Source organism: Dipodomys ordii, unplaced genomic scaffold (genome assembly GCF_000151885.1).
Source record: "Dipodomys ordii isolate 6190 unplaced genomic scaffold, Dord_2.0 Scaffold6, whole genome shotgun sequence".
NCBI lineage: Eukaryota > Metazoa > Chordata > Mammalia > Rodentia > Heteromyidae > Dipodomys > Dipodomys ordii.
Window position 1 is genome coordinate 15,449,446 of NW_012267222.1, and position 14,577 is coordinate 15,464,022.

The following is a 14,577-nucleotide window of genomic DNA, read 5'->3' on the forward strand; positions in this document are numbered from 1 at the left end:
CCAGAGTTCAAGCCCCACAACCGACAAAAAAAAAAAAAAGAAGCTCAGGGACAGTGCCCAGGCCCTGAGTTCAAGCTCCAGGACTGGCAAAAAAAAAAAAAGATAAATGAGCCAATGCATATAAAGCAACTAGTATACTTATTTGTTGTTGTTTTTTTCTTATGTGGTGCTGAGGAATCGAACCCAGGGCCTCAAGCATGCAAGGCAAGCACTCTACCACTGAGCCAACTTCCCAGCCCGCAACTAGTATACTTAATTGACACCTGTTATGTCCAATTAAAACTCGGAGAAACCAAAATTAGCCCTATGACAAAGACCTGTAACTACTGCTGTTAAATAGAAGCATCTAAACACTATAAAATATAAGAGGAAACTCAGAGCCAGGTGCCAGTGGCTCACTCATACCTGTAATCCCAGCTACTCACTGAGGATGGCAGTTCAAAGCCAGCCAAGAGCAGGAAAGTCTGTGACTCTTATTGCCAAAAAAAAACAGAAATAGCACTGTGAGTCAAGTGATAGAGCACTAGCCTTAGGCACAGAGACTTAGGGACAGCGCCCAGGCCCTGAGTTCAAGCCCCAGACAAAAAAATAAAATAAAAAAGGAACTCTGAAATATCCCTGCTTCTACTTGACATCAACACTTTCAGAAATACTCTGAACTTACAAAGCAGTTTAAATATCACATGTGCCTTGGCTACAGAGAGGAGGAACATTACCTAAAGGTTGTAACTCACTTCTATTTGAAGAAGAGATAAAACATTAATCACTATAAACAACAGGAGGATACTTAAATACATATTATAGCAATAAAGTAGATAAGATAGGAAGCTGGCCTTGAAAGGCTTTCAAGACATTTCAGTAATCAACTGCCAAAAAGTACTATAATGCTCATCCTACATCACTGTGTTAGTGTTTCTAAGCAGAACAGGTTAACACTTGTAAGTGCAGTCATCTCTGATTACTACAAATTTACACTATACAAATGCCATAGGTGTTCAGGAGTAATAAATATGAAAGAATAAATCTCTACTCAGATGACTATCAGGAAAAAGGCTGCCAAGTAAGAGAAACAACAACAAAGGAAAGAATTTGAATCACAGACTCCAAAATCTAGGCAAATAAACATTAACATGGATGAGGAACAGAAAGGTACAACTTCTTTCATGTCCATGAACAATAGATTTTTGTTGTTTTTTAGGAATAGCAATATTGTACTTGTATTCCAAGGTAGACTGTCAAAACTATCCCTAATAAAGTTTAAAAAAAAAAAACAGCTAGAAACAGTAATAGGGCCTGGTAGAGTGGCTCAGTGGTAGAGCGCTTGCCTTGTATGCATGAGGCCCTGGGTTGGATTCCTCAGCACCACATAAGCAGAAAAAGCCCGAAGTAGCCCTGTGGCTCAAGTGGTAGAACACTAGCCTGGAGCTGAAGAGCTGAGGACAGTGCCTAGACCCAGAGTTCAAGCCCCAGGACCAACAAAAAAAAGAAAGTACTATAATAATCCAAGACAAAATGAAGGTCTACACTGGGGTAGGCACATGGAAATGGAGACAAAACAAGTGATCACACTGAAGGTGGAGGGCCTGTGTAAGGAAGAGTAAATTCGGAGGAAGTTTTATAGTCTGGAAAATTAGAAGAGAGGTTTGTATCTTAAACTGAAGAAATTAGAAGAATCTTAATTAAGAACAGGCCTGATTCTTGTTTTGTTTTGTTTTTTTGTCAGTCATGGGGCTTGAACTCTGAGCCTGGATGCTATCCCTCAGCTCTTCAGCTCAAGGCTAGTGTTCTACCACTTAAGGCATGCACCACTTTCAGTTTTCTAGAGGTTAATTGGAGGTAAGAGTCTCTGGGACTTTCCTGCCCGGGCTGGAACTAGAATCCTCAGATCTCAGCCTCCTGAGTAGCTAGAATTACAGGAGTAAGCCACAAGCACCCAACTCAGGCCCAATTCTTAGCTACACAAAATAAGCTTTTTAGAATCTGCACAAAACAAATTAGTCAAGCCGAACAATGGTGGCTCTCGCCTGTAATCCTAGCTACTCAGGAGGCTGAGATTTGAAGATCTCGGTTCAAAGCCAGCTCGGGCAAAAAAAGTCCATGAGACTCTTATCTCCAATAAACCACTAGAAAACTGGAAGTGGCACTGTTGCTCAAGTGGTAGAGCACTCGCCTTGAGCCGAAGAATGCAGGGACAGCGCCCAAGCCCAGAGTTCAAGCCCCAGGGCCAACAAAAAAAAAGAAATCAAGTGTCAACCTAAATTATAAATGCTGTACACAAAGCACATATTTTAAACATAAAATAAAACACTACATTACTTAGGAAATAATGTAAAATGAAAACAAACTGATAACCCTCTGAAAAATTACCAGATGTTGTGCCAACTACAAAACAAGCCATGATATATACAGAGACTTCCTTGAATTGTATCTGCTAAAACAAAATTACCCACATGCAGAATCTTACAGTTTGTCTTATAAAATACAAGCCATTTTTAAGGGACTATCAAATTCTGAATCAAAGCAATGTATATATTTTGTTAATGGACTAAACTTCTATAGAAGCATTCAAATATATTCTCCAAGAAATCAATCCACAGTAGTTAGGGATGTAGTTCAATAATAAGTGTTTGTTCAACATGCATGAGGGCCTGGACTCAACCACCAGCACTGGGAAAAGAAAAAGGAAAGGTAAAAAAGTCAGGTATGGTGGCTCATGCCACTAATCCCATAAACTTGAGAGGCAGCCATAGGAGGTTCAAAAGCTGGGCACCAGTGGCTCACGCCTGTAATCCCTAGCTACTCAGGAGGCTGAGATCTGAGGATCGAAGTTCAAAGCCAGACTAGGCAGGAATATCTGTGAGACTTTTATCTCTAATTAACCACTAAAGCACTAGAGTGGCACTGTGGCTCAAGTGGTAAGAGTGCTAGCCCTGAGCAAAACAAGCTCAAGGACAGTGCCCAGGCCCTGAGTTCAAGCCCCAGAACTGGCAAAAAAAAAAAAAAAAATCCATTCAATACACAGAACAGTAATCTAAGAGACTACTTAGAAAGAGAAGAAATAAGTGGGGGGGGGGGGAGTATCACTGAGAAGGGATTGGACTAACAAGGAGGGTGAGAAAAATGAATATGGTCAAAGTATATTATCTGAATGTATGCAAACAGAATAAAACCTGTTAAAATTTTGGGAGGAAGAGCAGAAAGGGGGAAAGGAAAGTATTAGAGTATGTCATCAGACAAGTGGAGGTGTGGCTCCAGTGGTAGAACATCAGCCTTGAGTGAAAAAGCTGAGTAAGTGCATAAGGCCATGAGTTTAAGGCCTGGTGTGAGCACAAAAAGCAGAAAGGGAAAAAAAAAAAAGGTTTGGTGTCAGGCAAAAATAAACTTACAAATTATACATTTCTCTCTCTGAGCAGACAATCTTCACTTAATTGCACTAATAGCATATCTGTAATGCCGAGCTGCAGGACAAGTCTTAACAGAGATCTATACTCTTCAATGCAGCACTTGCCTACCACGTACTGTAGGAAAAGGCTGAGGAAAAGCCAGGACCTGCTCAGGAGGTGAAGAATGAGATGGCGGAGGGGCAAGTTACCTTCAGACAACTGTCTTGCTCCCAGGAAAGAGAAACACGCAAAGCTTATATCTAGATTCTGGGATGGTAAAGAGTTGGAAAGCTGAAAAGTGCAAAACACATTATAGCTCAGCTCCCTTTGAAAGTTTTTTTTGTTATTGTTGTTTCTGATGGTGCTGTAGATCGAACCAGACAGGCCTTTCATACGCTGAGCAAGCACTCTACCTATAAACTGTATCAACTGTATCACCAGCCCCAAAATAAGCTTTATAATCTTCAACATATTGTCACATTTTTACATTGAATTAATCTTTGACCAATAATCAAAACAGTAATAGATTTAAAGAAATAAGGCAGAAAGTCCGTGAGACTCTTATCTCCAATAAACCACTAGAAAACCGGAAGTGGCTCTGCGGCTCAAGCGGTAGAACGCTCGCCTTGAGCTGAAGAGCTGAGGGACAGCGCCCAGGCCCAGTTCAAGCCCCATGACCGACAAAAAGAAAAAGAAATAAGCCATAATCTTACTCAGGAGGCTGAAATCTAAGAATCATGGTTCAAAACCTGCCCAACAGGAAATCAGTAAAAGTTTTAATTCCCTCTAGTTAGCCAGCAAAAAAGCCAAAAGTGGAGCATTAGCCTTTAGCACTAGCTTTGAGAGAGAAAGCTTAAGGGACAGCACTGCAGGTCCTGAGTTCAAGCCCCAGCAAAAAAGGAGGAAGAGAAAGAAGAGGAGGAGAGGGGGGAGGGGGAGGGAAGGAACGAGGAGGGAGGAGGAAGAAGAGGAGGAAGCAGCAGCAGCTGCGGAGGCGGCAAAGGCGAAGGCGAAGGCGGCAGCGGCGGCAGCAGCCGGCAGCAGCCGGCAGCAGCCAGCAGCAGCAGCAGCAGCAGCAGCAGCAGCAGCGGCAGCGGCCACCACCACCAGGTGCGGGTGGTTCACACCATAATCCTAGCTACTGAGAAGGCTGAGATCTGAGGATCACGGTTCAAAGCCAGCCCAGGCAGAAAAGCCTGTGTAACTCTTATCTCCAATAAACCACTAGAAAACCAGAAGTGGCACTGTGGCTCAAGTGGTAGAACGCTTGCCTTGAGCTGAAGAGCGCAGGGACAGCGCCCAAGCCCAGAGTTCAAGCCCCAGGACTGACAAAAAAAAAAAAGAAGACAGGCCGAGCCGGTGGTTCACACCTGTAATCCTGGCTACTCAGGAAGCTGAGATCTGAGGATCACAGTTCAAAGCCAGCCCGGGCAGGAAAGTCTATGTGAAGACTCCAATAAACCACTAGAAAACCGGAAGTGGTGCAGTGACTCAAGTGGTAGAGAGCTTGCCTTGAGCTGAAGAGCCCAGGAACAGCTCCCAAGTCCAGAGTTCAAGCCCCACAACTGACCAAAGAAAAAAAAAAGGAAGTGGCACTGTGGCTCAAGCAGTAGAGCGCTTGCCTTGAGCTGAAGAGCTGGGGGATAGCACCCCAGCCCAGAGTTCAAGCCCCACAGTCAACAACAACAACAAAAAAAGACAGTCCCACATAAGAGTTAACTCCAATCTTGGTATACAAAGTTATGCCTTTCCCCAGCTCATTTCTCTCAAATAACTAGTAATACTGAAATAATACACAAAATTATTTTTCTGTTTATGGTTTTGACTTAGAAACAAAGACAACCTTTAGGAACTGTATACCTTCATTGTCATATACTACATGCAAATAGGAGTGATGGGTACCAGTGTGCCCTGAAAGATGGGATCTGAGTTTTTCAGCATGGAAGAAGGGGATTTGGGTCAGTATGTATGACAAGGAAGAAAAAGCAAAATCACACAAAGAATTTATAGCTGTGCACCAGTAGCTCATGCCTATAATCCTAGCTACTATGGAGGCTGAGATCTGAGGACCATGGTCCAAGTTGGTCAAAGCAGGGAAGTCTGTGAGACTCATCTCCAATTAACTAACAAAAAGCTGGAACTAGCCTTGAGAAAAAAAATCTAAGGAACAGAACCCAGGTCCTCAGTTTAAGCTCCAGGACTGGGGCACTCGCTCCTCCTTCCCCCTTTTTTCTTCCCCCCCACCCCCTCAGGCTAGAGGTATACTTTGGTGGTACAGACTAGAATGTGACAGGTCTTGGGTTTGACTTCCAGCATGGCAAAAAATAAAACTGTTTATTATAAACTCTACAATAAAATCTAGAACAAGTACTTACATGACAGAGATGGTTTGATTCCTCTTTAGAAAGTTTTAAAACTTAGCTCTTGGGGGCTGGGAAGGTGGCTCAGTGGTAGACTGCTTGCCTTGCGTGCATGAGGCCCTGGGTTCAATTCCTCAGCACCACATAAGCAGAAAAAGCCAGAAGTGGTACTGTGGCTCAAGTGGTAGAGTGCTGATGAAGAGTTGAGGGACAGCTCCCAGGCCCAGAGTTCAGCCCCCATGACTGATACCCCCCCCCAAACAAAAAAACTTAGCTCTTCTCAGTCAGCATTTAGCTAGTGAACCAGTGTAGTAATAGCCACTGGAACCAGAGATAAGTCATCATTCTTCAAGCAATTTCATTCTCTTAATCTTCCCACTCTTCATCTGTTTTGAAAAAGATTTAAAAATAAACCAAAAATACTACAAATAGTGTGAAATCGCCAACCAACACAGCAAATGGATTATAGCTGAGATCTTGCTTGTGCTTTCTTCTACTACATGTATCCTCTTCTCATATCCCTCAACACTAACACAGTATTCTTTGATTCTACCTCCACTTCTTCTGGTTTCATCTGTTCTTCATTGAATTGCTCTCACATAACTCTTCTCTTTCCACAAAGAATAACAAATAATGATAATGAACATGGCTTTGTATCCAACAATAGACAGCTTCAGATTGCCACTTAGGCTAGAGAATGGGCATTAGTGTGCCTGAGACATTATCTTCCCATTCTCCTAGAGTCAAGGGTCCATACAGCCTCTACCCAATCAACACCAGCCTCTCCTTGTACCCCAGGGTGACAGATAGTATTTTTCAGTGAGTGCTTGGTTTAGAGAAGTTGAAAATCATTACTTTATAGCACTTACTGTAAGTAGTAGTGATGATAAAATTCTAATACACATAGACTCTCTCTCTCTTTACATATATATATATATATATATGGAACTTACTGCAAGAAGATAATAATGATAAAATTCTAATACATGTAACAGTTCAAGGAAAAAGGGCAAGTCAGGCATGGTGATGTATACCTGTAATCCCTGCACCCAGAGGGCTAAAGCAGAAGGATCTTGAGTTCAAGGACTGCCTGGACTATATAAAGAGGGAGAGCTGGCCACGGAAGCTCATGTTTGTAAACTCAGATATCCAAGGCAGAGATCAAGAGAATTATAATGCAAGGCCACCCCAGGAAGAAAAAGTTAACTGAAATCCTATAACAAAGAAAAAAAGATAGGCATGGTGGCTCATACCCGTCAACCCAGCTACAAGAGATATAAATAGAAGGATCAAAGTACGGGCCAATCAGGGTAAAAAATCACAAGACTCTATCTGAAAAATAACTAAAGCCAAAAGGGTGGGGCATGGCCCAAGTGACAGAGTGCTTGCTTAAGCAAGCATGAAGATCTCAGTTCAAATCCCATTATCACTACAAAAAAAAAAAAAACGGCGAAAAGGAGAGGGCAGGAGTTTAATCCTTGAGAAATAGAATTTTCTTTTCAAGACAGCAGCTTTAAAAGACTAGCTTTTAATCAACATTTTCCCTCAAGACTGAAGATATAGTTTACATTAGTAATGAAACCAAAAACAACTTTTTACACTGGACCAGCTTAACAACAACTCTGTGTTTCATCTAAATTTTCACAACCAATATGAAGTCTCCTGATATACAGTATTGTCACTGTTCACAGCAATTAACTTTCTATAAAATGACATTTACATTCAAACAGATAATTCATATACTCCACTAGAATGTGATTATGTATTACTAAGTGGTTGGTAGCACTTTAAGAATTTATACCCTAGAACACTCAGTGCAGGCACCAGTGGCTCACACCTATAATCCTAGCTACTCAAAAGGCTAAAAAACAGAAGAATCAAGGTTGAAAGCCAGCCTGGGCATGAAAGTCCTTAAGATTCCATTTCCAATTAACCAGCAAAAAGCAAGATTGAAGGCCACAAGCAAGAAAACCAAGCAAGAACACTAAGTCTGACTTCAAAGTCTGGTCTCTCAAACCTTTCTTCAAAAAGAAAAACCCTGATAAAGTTCCTGATAATGAACACAGAATGAGGTGAAACTATAATTCCTTTAAAATCCAAACAGACTTTAGATTCATTTGCAGATTATTATTCTTAAAATAAATTGTGATATACCACTCAAAAGAAACCAAGCTATATTTCAGTAAGGAATAAACAAGGGCTAGGAGCCAGTGACTCACACTTGTAATCCTAGCTACTCAAGATGCTGAGATCTGAGAACTGAGGTTTGAAACTAGCCTGGTCTACCATACAGACTCTTATCTCCAAATAACCACCAAAAAAGACAAAAGGGGGGTTGTGACTCAAGTGACAGAACTGAAGCCTTGAACAAAAAAGAAAAAAAGGGGGGGGGGGGCGGGGCAGCATCCAAACTCTGAGTTCAAGCCCAAGACTGGCACTTAAGGGGAGGAAAATAAAGGCACAATGCCTACGTACCGCTTAATATATAAAATAATATTTATCAAAATAAACTCCAGGAAATGGAAACAAGAGGGTTTTTTTAATTTTATTTTTCTCGTTTGTTCCTTATCTGTCTTTGGGAGGGCAAGGTGTGGGGGGGGGGGGAGGAGTGGTAATAGAAATGGAGGGACAGGCTGGGCACCGGTGGCTCAAGCCTATAATCATAGCTATTCAGGAGACTGAGATCTGAGGATCATAGTTTAAAGCCGGAAAGTCTGTGAGACTCTTATCTCCAATAAACCACTCAGAAAACCGGAAGTGGTGCTGTGGCTCAAATGATAGAGTGCTAGCCTTTAGCTGAAGAGCTGGACATCGTTCAGGCCCAGAGTTCAAGTCCCATGACCAACCAAAAAAAAAAAGTAAAAAAAGAAAAGAAATGGAGGGACAAATTGAACAAATGCAGCAGTGGTACTCAGAAGACACTGTGTTGAAATGAACTATACAACTTGTGGGCAGGGACAAGAGGGAAAAACTGGGAGAGAATGAAGGAAGGGTGACTCTGTCCACAGAGAAATGTCCTTTTACCTGACTTATGAAACAGTAATCTCTCCTGACTTATGAAACAGTAACCTCTCTGTATTTCACCTTTATAATAATAATTTAATAATTTTTTTTTAAAAAATAGCATTGTTGGGGCTGGGAAGGTGGCTACATGGTAGAGTGCTTGCCTCGCATGCATGATGCCCTGGGTTTGATTCCTCAGTACCATATAAGCAGAAAAAGCCAGAGTGGTGCTATGGCTCAAGTTGTAGAGCACTAGCCTTGAGCTGAAGAGCTGAGGGACAGTGCCCAGGCCCAGGGTTCAGGCCCCACGACCGAAAAAAATTAATAAATAACATTGTTAGCCGGGTGCTGGTGGCTCATGCCTATAATCCTAGCTATTCAGGAAGCTAAGATCTGAGGGTTGCCATTCAAAGCCAGCCCAGGCAGGAAAGTCCGAGACTCTTATCTCCGATAAACCACCAGAAAACCGGAAGGGGCACTGTGGCTCAAGTGGTAAAGCCCTAGCCTTGAGCTGAAGAGATGAGGGACAGAGCCTAGGCCCAAAGTTCAAGCCCCATGACTGACAAAAAAATAAAAATAATAACATGAGGAGGGCTGGGAAGGCGGCTCAGTGGTGGAGCGTTTGCCTTGCATGCATGAGGCCCTGGGTTCAATTCCTCAGCACCACATAAGCAAAAAGAAAAAAGCCGGAAGTGGCACTGTGGCTCAAGTGGTAGAGTGCTAGCCTTGGGCTGAAGAGCTGAGGGACAGCGCCCAGGCCCAGAGTTCAGGCCCCACGACCGGACCCAAAAAATAAATAAATAAATAACATGAGGAACTTGGAAAAATACTAATTCTAGTTCAGTAAGACTGGGACAGAGCCTGAAATTTCTAATGCACTCCCAGGTAATACCTATGCTGCTGGTTCCAAAAATACACATACTGCCTAACTGGTGTCCACACTTTTGTGGGGTTTTGCTTTGTTTTCTATGTGTGTGCCAGTAATAAGGCTTGAACTCAGGGTCTCATGCTCTTGCTTAGCTCTTCTGCCTCAAGGCTGGCACTCTACCACTTCAGCCATATCTTCACTTATAGTTCTTTGCTGGTTACTTGGAGAATAGTCTCACAGTCTTTTCTGCCTTGGCTGACTTCAAACCATCCTCAGATCTCAGCCTCTTGAGTAATTAGGGTTACAGGTAAGAGCCACTTGGTGACTCCTTTGCTTTCATGATACTGGTAGAAGGCAGAATGTAAAGGAGACAACCCCTACCATTTAAATTTTTTTTATGAATCATAAGATTGGTTTTTCAGGAGAAGTGGTTACTAAAATGTTTATCCATGGTTTAAACATAACTTCTCAAAGGTAAGTGGTGTCTCTAAGAGGTTTGTAACAGAGCAAACACCTATGCCAGACAATATAGCTAAGTACTTAACCTATGTCAACTGACTTAAATGTTCTACACTGTGAGGTAGGCACTACTGCTTAGCCTTATTCTACAGGAGCTAAAGTGAAATCACAAAGACAGTGCCAGTGTTAGAACTCAGGCAGTCTCGCTTCAGAGAGGAAACGATGTAGTTCTACACTTTTATTCACTATAATAACACTGTATCTCTCAAGATAACAATTAAAAGAGAAAATAGAAATAGCTTACTTTTGAGAATATGATGTAAGTGCTAAAGCACAAGGTGTTAAAGATGAGCCAAGCACTGGTGGCTCATGCCTATAATCCTAGCTACTCAAGAAGTTGAGCTCTGAGGATTGTTGTTTGAAGCCAGCCCAGGTAGGAAAGTCCATGAGACACATCTCCAATTAACCACCAGAATACTGGATGTGAAGCTGGGGCTCAAAGTGGTAGAAGGCCAGTCTTGAGCAAAAGCGCTCAGTGACAGTGCCCAGGCCCTGAGTTCAAGCCCCACAACTGACAATAAAAAAAAAAAAATCAAGGTGAGTAATAGCCTAAATCAGAGATTCTCTTCTGGTGACATAGCACCACACATTACAAATAATAGTTTATGGCAAGTACTGGATTAAAACATTTTTCTAAGACTGGGACAGGGACATTGATGAAGCCCCAGACTCTGAGTTCAAACCTTAGTACTGACTTTTTTTTTTTTTTGGAGGCCTGGGGCTTGAACTCAGGGCCTGAGCACTGTCTCTGAGCTTCTTTTGCTTAAGGCTAGCACTCTACCACTTAAGCCACCGCACCACTTCTGGCTTTTTCTGTTTATGTAGTAGTACTGAGGAATTGAACCCAGGGCTTCATGCATGCTAGGGAAGCACTCTACCACTGAGCTACATCAACAGCCCCCAAAAAAATTTTTAATAAAACGTAAGAAAGAACAGGATTCTGATGATAAAACATTTGGTTTCACTTCAGGGAATAACCAATTTGAGAGCAATGTCCTAGCGGTGATCAGTGAAGAGTTCTGACATCTGGGGCTTACAACTGCACTAACAGACACAGCTGAAATGGCACTAATGAAAATTGCTTTAGTGAAACTACTCTGGACTAAAGAAATGAGTAAAAGTAGAAACTCTTAAGAGACAAAGTATAATGTGATCAAGAATTTGATACTGTAGAAGGAAGGAAGGGCCAAAAATATGCTACTGGTAAATAAAGGAAGATAATAGCATTAAGTCTGAGTACTTTTTAGGAGAGAAAGCTTGTCAGCAGAAGATTTTCTAAGTACAGAAAATTGTCCAGAGAGGCACCTGCAGAAGTCACTGGACCAAACAGATGGACAAGGTCAAGCAAGAGGAGATTGGTAATCATCATTTCAAAGAGTCCAAATACAGATATGGCTGATCAAGCACCAAAGTTGCCTCAAGAAACACAGCACAGGCTGGGAATGTGGCTTAGTGGTAGGATGCTTGCCAAGCATGCATGAAGCCCTGGGTTCCATTCCTCAGTACCACATAAACAGAAAAAACTAGAAGTGACACTGTGGCTCAAGTGGTAGAGTACTAGCTTGAGCATAAAGAAGCTCAGGGATAGTGCCCAGGCCCTGAGCCCCAGGACTTGGGGGGAAGGAGGGAGAAACAAGCATGAAGGCTTATGTGATATACACAGAAGGAAAATGTTAAAACTTCAAACATCAAATATTCAAATATTTGACAAATATTTATTAGGGCCTACAATTTGTTTGGCAGTATCCTAGGTGTTAGGAGTAAAGGGGTGACCATGCCAGACCAAAGGTCTGGCTTCCTGGAACTTACATTCTAATAGGGGAAACTTACAACAAATATTTTACAAATAGAACACTGTAAAGGCATTATCCTCAAAGCTTAGACTGGATGGAGCACTTTAACACAGGAATATATAGAGCTATTTATGAGAGACAAGTAAACACAATTTAACTTTCCCTGTCCTTCAGAAAAAGTCCTGCAGCCTAAAGTGATTAAATTGTTCAGAGAGAGGGGTGGGGGGGAAGAGGAGAAGAGAGGAGAGGGAAGGGGAAGGGAATGGAGGACAGGGGAGGGAAGGAGAGGGGAGGGGAGGAGAGAAGAGAAGAGGAAGAGAAGAGAGGGAAGAAGGGAGGGAGAGAGAGGGAGGGAAGGGGGAGGGAGGAAAGGCAGGACAGGAAGGCAGAAAGGAGGGAGGAAGGAAGGAAGGCAGGCTCTACAACATTAGAGAAATATATTTCTTTTTCTTCTCTTCTCACTAAGCACCCAGGCTGGTCTGTAACTAACTGTCCTCCTGCCTCAGGCTGCTGAATGTGCTGGGATTACAGCCATGAGCCACTGTGCCTAGCTCAAATATATCTAAAAATAAAAGTACAAGCCGGGCACCAGTGGCTCACACTTATAAGTCTACAGACTCAGGAAGCTAAGATCTGAGGATTGCAGTTCAGAGCTAGCCAGGGCAAGAAAGTCTATTAGAAACTCTTATCTCCAATTAACCACCAAAAAGCTGGAAATGGAGGGGTGTTAGTGGTACACTACTAGACTTGAGCAAAAAAAAAAGCTCAGGGACAGCACCCATCCCCTAAATTCCAGCCCTAGGAATGAGGCTTAAATAAATGCACAATTTAACTTCTACTTTAAAAAAAAATGTTTATACTATTTCTAAGAGAAGCAAAGTAAATTATACTTCAAAGTTTTCCAGCTATTGGGGCAAAAAAAAATTGTATTAATAGACCTTTTTGTTGTTTTTTGTCAGTCCTGGGACTTGAACTCAGCCTAGTCACTGTCCCTGAGCTTCTTTTGCTCTACCACTTGAGTCATAGCACCACTTGTGACTTTTTCTGTTTAGGTGGTACTGAGGAGTCATACCAGTGCATGCTAGGGAAGCACTCTACCACTAAGCCATATTCCCAGTCCCATCATTGCACCTATCTTAAAAATAACTAGCAAAGCTTTTCTGACAGACCATGAAAAAAAATCTTGAGATTAGCAAAAACTTAGAGTTGGTCCTAGTGGATCTCACTGGTCATTAAAATGATTTACTACTCTACGCTATAACACCTGGCCTGGATTCCTAATATCAAATTTTCTAAGTACAAATATCTTTCCTAACATTAAAAGGTTTTAAGAGCTTTAACAGAGGATGTACTTGGAGATTTTGAAGAAATTACTGGAAAAGAGCTCATTGTAATACCAATCTCTTATTTTCTGTCTGAAGTCTAAACGCTGTAAGTTCAAGCTATTGTATTTTAAAAGATGCAAATTGGAGTATGTAGAAACTCTTAAATATGGATGACAAAAAAATGTCAGTATATAAGTAACCCAAATTTACATTCCTAAAATAAGATACCACATTAAGACTAAAAAATTTGTTTCACAAGATTCAGGATCCACCCCTATCCAATAGTCTGTAACACCTAAACTTTACAGAAGACGAATTTGAATCTACCACTCACGTTAGCTATCTCTACAAAATGAGCAACAGTAGGATAATGCCTGTCCCAATATGAGCCATCTTTATGACAGTACATCCATTATATACAACTGGATCTCATCTGGTTTAGTGTTAGTATCTTTGTATGCTACTAGACCCTAGTCAAAGAGATACAGAATTTTGGATGCACCAAGCATTCTAAGAAACAAAAATTGTGATTTCAAAAGCCTAAAAATATTGTTTTCGGTTAAAAATATCAAAGTAGATTTTAATGACAAACCGAAAAGAATATTTTAGGATGCAACTCTTAACTAGCAAAGAATAAGCAGAAAAATAACACAGCTTTGCCACAGAGAACTTGAGTCAACTTAGGCAGACCGTTTTCATCAAGTAAGCCATAGAGGAAAAGTCAATCAGGGAACGTCATTTTGGATCAAAACATTGCTCTCACAAATAAGTTCCTTCTGTCAAGGTAGACCTTTCAACTGAATGCCTACGTGAGGCCCTTGCACAAACCTAACCCTGAGATGTTAGACTTTTCTGTATTGGCGATGCATGTGAGGCAGTCACTAACACAGCAGGTGACATTTCAAAAAAAAAAAAAATCATCTCTGCAAGCGACGTGATGGGAAGCTGGCAAGCAGAGACCCACGAAGCCGGCGAGCCGCAGTCTTAATTTGCTAAGTCTCTGACTTGTAGGAGTTAAAACTCTCCCCCCCTTACACTGCTATGACGTAATGCTCCACACTCCATGTCTCTTGGACTTAAAGGGGAGGGGGGAAAAAAAAGAAAAAAGAAAGCGAACAAAGAAAATTTCCTCCTAGTAAGAGGAATTAAACTAGGGCCTCGCCGTGGCCTCCGGAGGGAGGGTCGAGAACTCCCCGCCTGGGAACCGCAGCCGGTAGGCCGGAGCAGGGTTTGGAGGGAGATGCGGGTGGCAGCACCGGGAAGTCGACTCCGGGCGGGGATCGGGAGCCCGGAGCCGCGGGGCGCAGGCGCCCTCCGGGCCGAGGG

At 42.1% G+C, this 14,577-nt stretch overlaps 1 protein-coding gene across 1 annotated transcript in view; it reads right to left on the reverse strand.

The window, feature by feature from the left end:
* Cdc42 (cell division cycle 42) overlaps nucleotides 1-14,577 on the reverse strand; it is a 69,779-nt gene that overhangs the window by 54,524 nt on the left and 678 nt on the right. The gene's annotated exons all lie outside the window — the stretch shown is intronic.